The sequence below is a fragment of the Crocodylus porosus genome, unplaced genomic scaffold (genome assembly GCF_001723895.1).
Source record: "Crocodylus porosus isolate Cpor-Errol unplaced genomic scaffold, CroPor_comp1, whole genome shotgun sequence".
Taxonomy (NCBI): Eukaryota; Metazoa; Chordata; order Crocodylia; family Crocodylidae; genus Crocodylus; species Crocodylus porosus.
Genome location: NW_017728907.1, coordinates 2,243,704 through 2,256,640, shown reverse-complemented (window position 1 = coordinate 2,256,640; position 12,937 = coordinate 2,243,704).

The following is a 12,937-nucleotide window of genomic DNA, read 5'->3' as shown; positions in this document are numbered from 1 at the left end:
GGCTAGGTAGGGAATGATGCTGGAGGTAACATCTTTCAGGCAAGATGTTTCTGGGTCATGGACTGCTGTGATTAAATAACAATGTGATGGAATCCTTAATGTGAGAGAGCTCCAGCAAATTCTAATTAGCTGATTATGTTGCTCTGCTTGACCTACAGAAGGAATTTATCAGGATATAACACTTGGCCGATCCTGCCTGACTAACCTGGTCTCTTTCTATGACCAGGTAACAAAAAGCTTAGAGTGAAGGAGGAAGTCGATGTCATCTTCTTGGACTTCCAGAAGGCCTTCGACACAGTGTCCCACCCAATTCTCATGGGCAAGCTGAGGGACTGCGGCACTGACGAATGCACGGTCACATGGGTGCCAAACTGGCTTCAGGGGCGAACCCAGAGGGCGGTGGTGGACGGGTCAATGTTGACCTGGGAGGTTGTGGATAGCGGAGTCCACCAGGGCTTGGTCCTTGGCCCTGTGCTGTTCAACATCTTCATTAGTGACCTGGACGAGGGTGTGGAGAGCACACTGTTCAACTTTGCTGATGACACCAAGCTGTGGGGTAAAGTGAATACAATGGCAGGCAGGGACCGCATCCAGGCAGACCTGCATAGGTTAGAGAAGTGGGCGGATCTGAACAGGATACGGTTCAACAAGGACAAGTGCAGGGTGCTGCACCTGGGGAGAGGGAACCAGCATTATGGTTATAGGTTAGGGGCTGACCCTCTCAGCAGCACAGAGGCAGAGAGGGATCTTGGAGTCGTGATTGACTCCAGGATGAATATGAGTCGCCAATGCGACAAAGCAATAGGCAGAGCCAACCGCACCCTATCATACATCAACAGGGGCATCACTAACAGGTCCAGAGAGGTCTTGCTCCCCCTCTATGCAGTGCTGGTCAGGCCACAGCTGGAGTACTGCGTCCAGTTTCAAGAAGGATGTGGAGAACCTGGAGATGGTCCAGAGGAGGCCACTCGTATGGTTGGGGGCCTCTGTGGCCAGCCCTATGAGGAGAGGCTGAGGGACCTGAATCTCTTCAGTCTCCACAAGCTTATCAGGGGCCACCAGCAGGGACTCGGGGAAAGTCTGTTCACCAGGGCCCCCCTTGGAGTCGCTAGGAACAATGGCCACAAGCTGAGGGAGGATAGGTTTAGGTTAGATATTAGGAAGAACTACTTCACTGTAAGGGTGGCCAGAGCCTGGAATAGGCTTTCCTGAGAGGTGGTGCTCTCACCTTCCCTGGAGATCTTCAAGAGGAGACTGGATAGGCACCTGGCTGGGGTCTTATGACCCCTCCCACCCCCAGTGCTCCTTCCTGCCCATGGGAAGGGGTCGGACTAGATAATCTGCCTAGGTCCCTTCCGACTCATTGATTCTGTGATTCTATTTTGCCTAAATTGCCACATAACATTTATTTATGTTGAGATAAACATTTGTTTATATTACCATATTCTACCTTGGAGATATGCAGGAATTAGATATGGCAGCATTCAAAAAATGAAAAGCCTGACACATTCCTTCTGAATGATTCAACTACCTTTACCTCTGCCTGCAACAGACACCCATGGTATGACACCCCAGGCCTGTGTAACCACAGAACAACCAAAAATCCCAAGATTTCAGACTCAGCACTAGGAGCTTGAGAAATTTCCCCCAAAGTCTGTGGGAGAAAATTATAATGATAAATAAAGCATTTCCCATAGGAAAGGTAAAGGTAAAACCCTTATCTCAAATTCACACAAAGGATCTTTACTTCAGTATTCTGGTTTCTCTACATGTGCTGAACTCCCATTATCCCTCAACACAAGCTCTGCATGTACAGTAAGAGCAGGCTACTGGAGTTGAGATCTACTTTGAGGATCTGAGAACAAAATGTTGCCAGTAGTGTGTAAGAAGGGTTGGAAATCCTTCTGGATGAAAGGCTCTGTAAAGAGGTAAGACATTATTATTACTAATAATGCATTTTATATTCCCTTTGTTACAATTACTTTCACAACATGACTTGAGAAACATGCTGCTAAGAATAAACTTGATACTTGTTCTGCATTTCAGTAAAATTGAAGATAATTTTCCATAGAGAGACTAAAAAGAACTATTTTTTTTTACCTGTAGCAAAGCAAACTACCAGCTGTTTAACCCACTTTCAGTTCTAAGCTGGTGAGTTACATGGGAGGGAAGCAAAAGTATCATGAACTTTGAACCATTTACTCCAGTGATGAGGAAACCCATATTGCATTATTTTTTAATTTTACAAATTTAATGGCTTGTCATAACCTTAACTGCATTGGAATATTGTTTATCTCTGTGTTAAGTTCACCCTTTTAAATAGGTGGCATTTCCTATATTTTACCCAGTGACACATTATAATTGTCAACGTAACTGTCCTAAAAAGTGCTAGATGGCATGCAGGTTAATCCCCTAAAAAACATGTACATGAGGGTTTCATTTCTTCTAAGGGACTTATGCAAAAAGTGGTCAGGGTAAATCTTTGGAGCTGCAGGGAAGACACTGAAACATAACATAGAAGGGAAGTGAAGGTCAGAGGATCATCTAATGTTCAATAATGTGTAGTGCCTACTGCATTTAGCAAAAGGAAGTACTAAATAAATGCTCAGTAGGCTGTCCTACTGCGCATTAGCATGATTGCATGCTTTTTTTCATGACGGTTAATGAGTACTAGATGAATACTACTGCTCAATAGCCTAATAGCATGGTTGTTACTGTGACTTGTAATATGTAGTCATTCTACTACATATTAAGCAGCTAATGTAGATGCACCCAGACAGTGTTCGAGGGATTAAATAAATACAGATAGTTGGCAGAAGAAATCACTCTTATTTTCAATCAGGGCTCGTGGACAGAGGTGATATGTTTTATTAGACAAACAAGATTTTTGAGAAAAAAAATATTTAATTTCAAGCTTTAGGGGACAAACACCCTTCATGAGCCATCAAAGAAAAGATTGTAAAAGTTCTCCTGGGTAAAAATGAAAGTTCATATTTCATAGGATTTCACAGAGGGGTCAATAGATGGAAAAACCCTCTGGGCAGCAGTTGTTAGCTGGTATGGAGTCTCAGCTCTCCTGTGAGACTGTGATGATGCAAATTACTTTAGACAAAGGCAGGAGCAGGATCTCAGGTTTCAGGTGGTCAAAGTTGTTTCCTGCTTAGGAAAGTATGGAGATTTCACTAAAAAAAGTGGCTAAAATTCAGAATCTTCCATGTCTCCTTTTTTTCAAGGCACTTTGGTTTATGTCTAATAAGCAAAGGGATATAAGCACCATGCAAAGAATATGGTTTTGTCTAGAAAATATTTGAGTGTCACTGTGATGTTATTGCTGTATGTATTGCTGTAGGTCATGAGTTCCGGTGATGGACTAAGATGCCATTGCATTAGGGGCTGCATAAACCGGGGGCAGGACAAATGACTGTTTTTGCCTCCACAGAATTACAGTCTAAACGTCAATACATTTGAACTGTAATGTTGTAGCATCAGGGTCAGCCCATCCTATACTGCGAAACGTGGGATCCCTGCAGCTAAGGGCCCCCTGCGTCTGGCCACTCAACACCCTGCCTTCTTCGGCTGCTTAGCCTCCCACCCCCTTGCTGCTGACACCCCCGCCACTGGCTTCTTCAGACACTTGCCACCCCGCTTCTTTCTGCTGCTGCTGCCGGCTTCTTCAGCTTCTTTGGGGCAGGGGACCTCAAAACTATTTCTTGCAGGGGGCCCCTGAAAATTGTGGGCCAGCCATGTGTAGCATACTACACATAAAACCAAAGTCCAACAGTCATTTCTGTAAATTATTTCTACTGACTGCACTGGAGCAGAATTGGACAGACAAGCTGGACTTTAAGGCCTATTTACTCTCAAAAGGTGTAGTTTGCATACAGATCAAAGGTACAATAAATAAGGGAACTCTTGAGAACTGTGATAACGCTTCTCCTATAGCTTTTTATCATTTAAGAATTACAGACCTGTTTTTTCTATCACTTATGCTCAAACAACTGCTTTGACTTCAGTTTACTTAATTGCAATCACATGGGTAGAGACCAGGGAGGAATTTTTCCCCAAGTTTACCAGTGAAGTTATTGGCTAACATTAATACTACAGAAATAGTGTTAGGGCTTCTATCAGTGAGGAAAACATCCCAGGCTTGCATGCCACCCTCAAGTCCCATTTCTGTAGCATGGGTTCTACAGTGTGGTGTGATCAACATAAAATGATTAAGATAAGTCTGAGAGCATCCTAGGCATACACATGCAGAGAAAGAGCTTTATGCATATTGATCTTTCCATTCTGTGGTCTTCCATACAGAAGTACTGGTTCTGCAGAATTTTGACCACCTCTAATTTCAGCCAGAAGCCCCTGCCTGTGGTTGGCAAGACAACAGTATTTGTGGATTTAGTTATGGCTGAGTGTAATGCAAGGTAGATAATGCTCTTTGCCACCCTAGCCACGCGTACAAGTCAAAGCAGAGGTGACGTGTAGGGGTGCACACACGTGCATGTGCAACCCCTAAGTGTGGCGGTACACCTCCTAAAAAAAGGCACCGCTGATACTGTCAGCAGCACCTGTGGGCGGTCATCGCTCACCACCCCACCGCTGACACTGCTGGTGACATCTGCAGGCGGACTGCGATTCCCATTGGCCGCTGTTGACGCTGCTGGAGGGGTCACCAACCCCCCATCAGTGCTCGCCACCCCCCCGGCCTATGACAGCGCTGGCAGCATCTGTGAGAGCTCCCCGCTTACCGCTGTCATGCTCCTGCCACTGCCACTATACTCCTGCAGCCGCCGGGGGCACACGTTGTTCATGAGTCAAAGAGCTGAATTTTAGCCAATTTTGGATTTAAACTTCATTGCTGAGCAACAAGAAAGATTTCTACATCTCTCAGCCTTTCTGCCATCTGACACCACCAGCGAAAGAATCCTGCATTATCTGCACATCAAAGAGCAGCTCACAAAGACACTCTCATGGACCCAAAGGAAGAGACTTCCACTGTCAGCTTCCTTTGTGTAAAAATGAAAATGAAGTTTATTTTCTACCTATGGGGACTTCTTATCATCTTTAATTTTCCTTCAGCCTGATGAAGGGCATGTATGCCCAAAAGCTTGCAGAAAAATGTAATTTTTTTGTGATTTCTTAGTTGGTCTAATTAATAAAAAGTATCATCTCTGAACCAAGAGTTCTAGAGTTTTGCATTTCTTATTACCCTTCATGCCTTCTATATCAGCAACTTGTTCATGAACACTAAGGAGTCAATAGTAATATTTCCACTGACTTCTGGGGAGGGAAGCAGATTTCCTATTTTTATGGATTCCCAGATTAAGCCACATATATGGACCTGATTTTAAGGAGTACTGGGTGAGTCTACACATGCAAATGCTGTGGGGTGGTTTTACTCTAGATCAAATGACTATAGCATAAACATACCCTGGGCAGACATCTAAATGCGTGGGGATATGGGACCAGATTTGCTGCTCCTAGCAGCAGTCTTCTCCCACTTCCTCTGGCCTTGCACCGGCCCCCTGCAGCAGGAGGGGGAGCTGGAGGCACCAACGCAGCTGCCTGTGGCCATCTTTAAAAGTCAGTCCTGCACACTGCTCCCTGGCCATCTGCTTTCTGGGCTCAGAGCAGTACACAGAGCATGGTAGTAGCATGATGCAGCTCTGTCACTGGAGTCTCTGCCTACTGCACCATGGCTGCTCCATCCCCAGGTCCCAGGAGTGATGTCTGCCACTCCGGGCTCTTCTTTGCTACTATGCTGACTCATCATGGCAACCAACACCTGGCCCAGGTCAGTCTTGGCCCTTGTGGCCCCCCCCACATGGTGCAGCCTCCTAACCTGGCTCACTGCACTTTCCCAGGACACCTGCCCCCATGCTGCTGCTGCTGCCTGGACCCTATGCTGCTGCCCGGGGCCTAGCACGGATGCTGACAATATGTTCCTGGATGCCACCACTGGGGCTCTCCATGTGCTTCTAGGTGTCCAGCCCCATCAGCTGTGGACCCACCAGGCCAGTCACGACTTATGGCTACACATGGTCGAGCACATCTGTGATGCTGAGCAATGGCTGGAGTCATTCTGGATGACCCAGGCCACCTTCCAGGAGCTCTATAACCAGTTCTTTCCACACCTGGCCACTGTTATGTGTCTGCCTCTCCCTGAAGACACCTGGCTGACCCTCACACTGCTCAAGGTGGCCCTGCCTGCAAGTCTCCACTCTATCAGCCACTTCTTCAGAGTGGGAAAGGCCACTGCTGAGGAGGCCAAACTGGAGGCATGTGATGCCCTCCAGAATGTGCTAGGGCACACTGCTGCGGGTGCATGACCCTCTAGAGGTGGTGGTGGGGTTCAATGTCCTGGGCTTCCCCCAGTGCATCAGAGCCCTGGACAGAACTCATATCTCCATCATCTTCCTGCCTTGTGATGATTGTCCCTACTACAGCCAGCGGGGCTTCCACTGCACTGTGTTCCAGGCCATCATGGACTGCTGCAGCACGTACACCAATGTGAGTGCCAGCTGGGTGCACAATGCCCACGATGTTCATGTCTTCTGTAACTCCACCTTTCCAGCTATGGTGGAAAGTGGGTGCTTCATACCAGAGCTGCCAGACCTCCAGCTAGGTGCAGTTGTCCATGGATCCCCGCTCCACTTTGCACCTTTAGCACCATACTCACTGCAGACAGTTATCAGAAAAGCACTTCCCTCTCATCACAAACACAGCTCCCCAACTCTCCTCCCTGTAAGAGGGATACCTGTGGCTGTGCTAAACATCTCTGCCCCCCACACCCAAGGAAGAAATTGGTGCTGGCATCAGTGCATTCCTCAGCATGTGAGAGGCCTATGCCCACTTAGTTGTGGGGGCTCAGGCTGCTCAATAAAGTTTTACACTGTCTCCCATCTCCCTGTGTGTTGTGGCATGGGAGTTCTGAGGGCCAGGTGGAGCACAGGTGGGCATGTCCAGCTGCTGCAGAAGGGGCATGGCTTTGTAGGCAGCCCCCAGCTAGTGGTTGTGGTCAGTGATGGTGACCCACTGTGCCCCCAAAGCCCTGATCTTTATGGGGCACTGGCATGCTGACTGGTCATGCCCACACTCCTGCATGTGACCTGACAGGCCCTCATAAATGTGAACTTTGGAGCACCCACTCTGTGCAAACTGGCTGAGGACCATGGTCTTGCCCCACAGTACCACAAGGTCCAGGGTCTCCTCTTGGGGCCATTTGCAGCCCTGGAAGGTGGCATGAAGTGTTGGGGAGGATGCCAGCATGGCTCCCTCGACAGCTTGGTGGGCCTCTGTGTGGCAGTCCCAGTACTGGCAGGCCTGGGCAGGTGCCTGCAGTGTCCAGTGCAGGAGCATGGCATGGGACAGGCAGGTGTATAGTGATGGTATGCCAGGCACCAGAGGTGGGTCTGGGCAGGCTGCTGTAGGTGTCCTGGGGCCAGCTGGAACCTGACCTGGGGGTCAGGAGCTGGCTGCAGGTGTCCCAGGGTACTGCTGGGCCTGGCAGCTGCCTGCAGCACCCAACACAGTGCAACAATGTGGGACAGGCAGCTGCACAGCGATGTGGTGCTAGAGACCAGTGCCAGGGTGTGGGCAGCCTGCTGAAGCTGGCCTGAGGCCTCTGCAGGCCATACAATGGCCAGAGGCCAGGTGCCTAGGTGGCTTAGGGCCCTGGTGTGCCTGGAGACTTTTAAGGGCCCGGGGCTGGAGAAGGTCTTAGCCCCAGAGCCCTGGAGCTAAGGTGCTGGTGGCCCCTTGGTGGTGGGGCTGACCAGTAGCAAATTTGCTCCCAGTCAGTGTCTACATGTGTGTTACTGTGCAGTAATTACTTGGGAGTTAATTTGCTACTTCTATTTACAGGTAACAAATTTACTTGTGATTGGACCAAATTACTGTGCAGTAATCATCTGCATGTGTAGATGGTGAGGCTTACCGAACAGTAATATGGTCTGTTGCCCAGTAAAACATCTTGTGTAGACACGTTCACTGAGAACACATATCTGACTGAAGTCCACAGGAGCTGTGCATTTTTAACACATCTAAAAAACTGGATGTTTCTACTGTTTGTTATGGAACGTGAAGTTAGTGGGCAGGTATGGAACACTGGACTTTGAAATGCTTTTTGTCTAGTGTCCTCTTTGTAAAAAGCAGCATATAATGTCTTTTCTTTAAAGGTAGGTACATTAGTGTTTATATGAGGCACTCAGACAGACAGTGAAAAACCCATAGAAAATCCCACACAGAAATAAGAAAACCCTTACATAGTGCAGGTCTGGGATGTCATGAAAATTATAAGGCATGGGACCACACACTGATTGATGAATAAAACAGTGCTGAACAGCTGCCTCATTCCCTAAGCACCAACCAACCTGCACATTGAATGAGGCACAGGTTCTGTTAAAAAGAGGACATGCGATCATATAATTAGAGACTGAATGATTATGTATGCACACACGGAGAACAAATTAAGGTCACACAAATTCTGGAAATGTGTAACTTTAAAGTGTTTGTTTTGCATGTTATTTTAATGTAATTCATTTGAGGAATATAGGTGCTGTGTAAGAGATTGTGATACAGTATGGGTGACTGATATAACTAATACAAACCTTAATAACTAATACAAGTCAATAGATTGCATGATTATGATAAAAATTCTTGATCCAAAAAACCCTGATTAGAACAGTGATTTACCAACTGTTCACATGGGAATGAGCCAGGATTCATCATTTAAAGTAATACCTAATTAATCCTGCTTTTCAACAGATGTCAGACTTATTTTGTAGTTGTCTGTACATGAATTTGGTTTTAGCTTGGCTCAATCTTCAGCTGCTAGTCCAGTGCAGGAGAGCCATGAAACTGCCCTAAAATAGTAGCTGGGTATTCTTTTGATGTACCTCATACTCAGGAGGTATAAAATCAATGTATTCAGCCCTAAATCACTTGTTCCATCTATTCCATGCTAGGAAATGGCTGAAACAAGTGCTAGGAAATGGCCTGGAGTTAAGATGCAGTGTCAAATACCATGGCCAGCCAGTATAGTTACTCCAAGGTACAATATAGTGATGTGGTCCCTAGTGGCCCAGAAGTAGGGGAGACAAGAAGGAAGACCAAACTTCTCTCTCTTTTTACATCTTTTCTCAGCTGCACATCTATTTGAGGGCCTGCATTGTCTTATATGCAGGAAGCATTATTGTAGGTAGGTAGGACAGGTAATTGGCATGCCAGCAGTCAGTATCTCAGGCAGACAAAACAAGGCAATTCAGCTGTAGCCCCTAGCACTGTGCTGAGAAGCATTCTGGGCTACCGCATTAATTAATATGATTCAAATTGAATGTTTTTTTATTCTGTAATTGTAAGAGGCTGTTGTATTTTTTGCCTTAAAAAGTAGTTTATTATATTGCCTCGGTCTCCTCTGCCATAATATGACACTGGCTATCCTGGTCCACTGCCTGCAGGGATGCTCAGAACTAGCTTAGGAATGCCAATCATTGTACACTTTGCCAGGAACTATTATATATAACTATGCAAGCTGTAGTGTGTTAGCCTTTTTACCAAACTGAATTTGTATAGCATGCACAACAATTAATATAGACTGCATTGTGCACTATTCATATAGTTGTCCATGGCAGCTTGCAGACAAACCCAAGGATCTTAGAGTCTCAGACAAAGAACATAAGGAGATATGACAAAAGATCTTGAGAGGGATGGAAATGGGAGAGACAACAGAGTACAAAATGATAGAGAAAACATCTGTGAAATGCTGAATTTTCTTGAGATTTTTTCCTTCCCTCTCTAATTTCATCTAATTTGCTTTCCAACCTGCAGAGCTTCAAAAAGGCCACAGGCAGCCCCCACGGCTTGTGGAAGTGGGAAGAACAGAGGTCAGAGGTGGATGTGGCTCTGTACAATTTATTTTACATAGGGCTCCCCAAAACCTAGGGAGCTGTGGATATTGAAGAGATGATTGGACAGAAACACAATACAGAGACAGCAGATTCTTCAGTAGCAGAGACTTAAAAGGAGGTACATTAGCAAAAAGAGTAAGAAACAAATTTACTCAACTGATAATTATCCCAGCCTTCAGAGCCTAGGAAAAGAACTACACTTCCCTTGCTCCCTAGCCATTCTTCTCCCTCCTTTTATCCAGCAGTCCTACTTTCCCCCTTTCCCTGTATACCTGTAGAAGGTGAGAGCAAGGGAAACAGGAGTTAAATGTTGGTGAGTGTGAAGAAATCCCCTTTTTGACTGTCTCTGTTTTGCTGTGCGTCTTGTTTGGGCGTTATGCTTTGCTTCCTCTTATCCCCCTTTACTTCTTTCAAACCCTTTGTCTTAAGTTTCCCGACCGGGGAACTTGTGGAACTAGTTTTGTGATACTGGTCACCCCCCCAGGCATTGCTGACAACTTTTAAAAGAACTGGACTATATCAGCGGTGTTCAGAGGATGCTTGTTTCTGGTTGGAACCAGGTGATGAGGTCAGCAAAGTTATTTAAGGGTGAGGCCACTTGGTCTGGGGGAAGCCTCCAGCAGGCATTTGGAAACACACACCGAAGCATGGGCCTCCAGAATTCTCTGGATGTATATGTAAGTAGCTTACCTGAAATTTAGCCAGTAAATTAGGGTTAGGTATCTTTAGCCAACAAGTCCATTCTGTTTTGCTCAAGGCATTTTCTTTAATGCAGGCAACCCCCACTTAACATGGTTTCACTTAGCACTATTTCACTGCAGCACTCATTTAAAATTCATACTTGATTTCACTTAGTGCTGAGCCAGTTTCGTTATAGCTCTCAGCAAAGCAGCAGTGGTGGCAAGAAGCAGTGAGTGACAGCGAGTGGGCAGGTGGGCATGAGTGCAGGGCTTGCATTGGTGCCGCAGGGCCAGCAGGAGCCCAGGGTGAGGCAGCAGGAATGGGAGGCCTGGGCTGGCACATGGTGCCGGAGCAGCTGGTGGGTGGCGGGGGAGGGGAGAGAAGCGGCAATGGCAAGAAGGAACAAGTCGGGGGGCAGTCATGAGTGCGGGGCCCCTGCCAGTGCCAGCAGGGGCCCAGGGCAGGGCAGCAGGAGAATGGGCCAGGGCTGGCACTTGGTGACTGGAGGGCAGTGGAGGAGGGAGAAGCGGTGGTGGCGAGAAGAAGTGAGTGCAGGCCTCCACCAGTGCCCAGAGCCAGGGCACCCAGGGACCCAGAGTAGAGCAGCAGGAGTGCAGGGTGTGGGCTGCCACGTGGGGCTGGAGCGGCCAGCAGGTAGATGGAGGGTTGGGGAGAGGCGGCGGCGATAGTGAGACGCTATGGCAAGAAGCAGCAGTAACCAATTGTTTCTATTTACATTAATGTCTATGGGGAAATGAGTTTCACTTAGCGTGGTTCCGCTTAATGCTCATTTTTTCCAGAACCAATTAAGAGAGTTAAGCGGGGGTTGCCTGTACTCCTTTGTCTTGGACTCCCCGCTCCCATTTTACCCTTCTCTGATTAATAAAAGCTATCTGTTACAGCATACCTAGCTGTGAATGCTTGAGGGGGTACAGGCCTATTTTCTCCTAAGATAGATTGGCTGATTATTATCTGGCTCAGTCCTACCTGGAAACATTCTAGGTGGCTCCAGGTTATAAATAACACCCAGCAATAGCACCCCCAGGGTCTGCAGAGTCTGTGTACCCCTGGCTGCACAGACCCCTAACAGAGATCAGAGCCTGGGTGGCAGCAATTATCCCTGGCTTGTGGGTGTGCTCCAGGAAGTGGGTCAGCCAGAAGTAGGCACCCCAGGGGAGTCAACTGAAGCATGGTTTTGGTTGGGCACAGTGAGGTAGGTGGCTCAGTGTAGTAGCAACCCCTACTGTCCTGCCACAGTGAGCTGGGGACAAAGTAGTGTTTTTCCTCCCTGTCACAGGATCTGTGTTAAATCAGATATCTCTTTCTTATATGATTATTCTCAAAATCTACTTATACCTATCTAAATTATTTATGAAGAGGGGGCAAGATTTTTTTTTAAATTAGTAGTGATTAGAAATATAAATTTCTGTGTGTTCACATTATGACACTTCAGAGGCACCTGCCTTTCTGAGCTAAAACCAAACAGTTTGGCTATAATAAAAAAACAAAACCCTTTGGCTGCAAATGATGCAATATTACCCTTAATTCCCAGCTTTCTTTGGCTTTCTTCCATCTGTCAACACATGCAAAAAGTATTATCATAAAAAATAGCTCCTCATACGGTACAGCTTAGGAAGAAGCTTGACATTCAAATATGCAAGAGTAATTAATATGTTATAAAATAATATTTATTTAAATACAAAAGGTGAGATTGAATCACAGGATCACAACTCAAAAAAGAACAAGTTTTATGGCTTGAAAACAGCTCAGCTCTGTTTCTTTAACAAAAATTGGAATCTTGGGCTTAGGCTGCATGTGCCAATTTTCAGCTGAGAGTGATTTTTTATGGTTGAGTCATAAACCCCTTAAAATCAAAGTATAAAGTAGAAAGGCTGATACAGCCTTAATTATAATGTTGGAAGAAACAACATGACTAAAAGCATGTTATTCCTGTAACGCATGGGAATAAATTAGTATTTTAATGTCCCGTGTGCCCCATTTTTGGTTATATTTTGAAAAATGTGACAGCAAAACAAATAATACTATTCATTCTTTCAATCTATATCTGATTATCAAGTGTGCAAATTATATTACTTCCACCTAAATTGCACATATTCTTTTAAATTCATTGACCAGTTTAGAATGAATATAGTAGTACTGGGTGCATCTACACATTCAATTAATTTGAAGCAATAAACTCCAGAGCAGTTTGAGCTGCAGCAAACTACTCCTGGGCACGGCCTCTACATTTGCATTTGGAACAACAGCAATTTGAGCTGGGACGGAACAGTTTACACCAGGGCTGCTCCTGCCCTTCTTGGCCTGGGCTGGCAGGGGACACGGGGGGTGGG